General features: G+C 38.8%; 1 protein-coding gene across 7 annotated transcripts in view; it reads left to right on the top strand.

Moving 5' to 3' along the window:
- LOC106869010 (E3 ubiquitin-protein ligase RNF144B) overlaps positions 1–2,189 on the top strand; it is a 38,297-nt gene that overhangs the window by 28,196 nt on the left and 7,912 nt on the right. The window lies entirely within an intron of this gene.

Raw genomic sequence — 2,189 nt, 5'->3', positions numbered from 1 at the left:
GATTAGCAAGCTAGGAGGCTGCACCAGGCTCCCATGTGATCTGGCAAGGTTTCTACAGCTGGATGCCCTTCCTAATGCCAACCACTCTGAGAGTGTAGTGGGTGTTTTTTATATGCCACTGGCATGGGGGCCAGTTAGGCGGGACTGACATCAACCACGCTCGAACGGTGCTTTTTATGTGCCACTCAGGTGGTACGCGTATATACATACATATATATATATATATATATATATATATATAGACACACATCCATGCATGCATATGTATATATATATAACACACACACATACACACACACACACACACACACACATATATATAGCAAATAAGAAGGATATGCAGGTATCAGTGCTTTATGGATGTTTCAACTGGCTCCATTTAATCGATCAATGAAAGCATTACATCAATTTAAAATAAATGGCTCTCCTGGGACGCAGCCAACCATAGAGATTTCCAACATAAAGAATAAACCATTTTTTATCACAACTTATATCAGTACCAGCAACCAAAATAATTGCATTGTTTCTCTTTGGTATTTCCATGGCAGAATGAAATTTCGTAAATACTGCATACCCCCAGCCCTACTATGATTTAGTGTAGCACAGGGGGATAGTGGAATATGAGGGACCTGCCGCCTAGGTAGCAATTTAGGCACTACTTCCCTTGAATGAAATAGATCGATAGCAACATTTTCCTTTTATGGCAAAATAAGCAGCTAATTCAATAAAGTTATGAAGGTTGCTCTGATTACTCTGCATAAAATGCTGTGGATTATCTACAGTTCAACATACGTAACTATTTCCAGTGTATTACGAAGGATTTACTGGTGAAAGCAGTTACGTTTGCCGAGAATTTTGTGGATATAACTCCTTTCGAGAAAGACGTTATTTTCACAGCCAGGAAAACGTTGATGGCCACCACCAATGAAGGGTCTAACTCCTGATACTATCTCTGCCTCAACTATTTTGAACCATGCTAAAGCTTTCAGATTATTCTGTCAAATGAAATGCTTATGTAATCGAAACGTTTGCAATTAATCATGGCTTATCTCATAGCTTTGAGATTTCGATGCTGTAATTGTTTATCTTTTAGAATGACATTATAGGATAGGTGTGAGAGGCCAGATCTGGCCAGTTTGAACAAAAAAAAAAAGGGGGACAATATTTACATGTTTCCTGTTCCCCTGGCAGAATTGTGATTTCTGTCAGACAAAACACTGAGCAGCATTCCTTCTGATACTTTACACTCTGAGTTCAAATCCTGCTGAGGTCAGCTTTGCCTTTCATCCTTTTGGGGTTGATAAAATAAAGTACCAGTCAAGTACCGGGGTTGATGTAATCAACTTGTCCCCCTCCCCTCAAAAGTTGCAGGCCTTGAACCCATTCGGGGGGAATTTTGTGATTTTGATCCCTTATATACCATGGAAACTGAGTGAAGCCCTGACCTGATGAGTCCTAAGAGCTCAAAAAAAACAAAAACCCAAAATACACAGAACTACTGAGTGAGGCGTGAATATCTTGAAGTCTTCACTTCCAATCTCTTAGAAATAATTCTAGACATCAATCATGTCTCTATGAAACAGCAATGACAAACTATTTCTCTCTCTCTCTCTGTCTCCCCCCCCCCTCTCTCTCTCCATTGACTTGACATCCTTGCCTCTGCCTTGAACCGGATGTCGTTTTGAGTGAGGAGAAGGGGCAGGAGTTATTGAGCTTTCATCAATTGCCATTGGCTGATTTAGCAGCTGATATCATTAGAATATTTTTACCACTTTGTCCAATCTGGTGCAGGTTTGGACAAAGTTGGTGAAGAGTCCATTTCCAGTGAATTTCTAAAGTATCAGACATTTTCAGTGAGGTTTCTTTTAGCTTTATCACCATCTCTTTCTCTCTCTCTCTCTCTCATATATTAATGCACATTTTTCTGTTCAGTTATAATAAAAAAAAAACAATTTTGCATTAATCTGATGGGTTACTCTATACTTTTGTAGAGGACAAAATTTCTTCTTCTTCAACAAGAATATTATTGACAGTGACTTCGAAGTTTTGGCCAGCTAAGGCATTGTTGGACCTTTGATGCATTGATGTTTAATCTTGGGTTTATATATATATATATATATATATATATATATATATATCCTTACAGCCATCTCTCTCTCTCTCCCTCTCTCTCTCTCCCTCTCTCTCTC

The sequence above is a fragment of the Octopus bimaculoides genome, chromosome 23 (assembly GCF_001194135.2).
Source record: "Octopus bimaculoides isolate UCB-OBI-ISO-001 chromosome 23, ASM119413v2, whole genome shotgun sequence".
Taxonomy (NCBI): domain Eukaryota; kingdom Metazoa; phylum Mollusca; class Cephalopoda; order Octopoda; family Octopodidae; genus Octopus; species Octopus bimaculoides.
This window is presented reverse-complemented; position numbering and strand designations above follow the sequence as displayed.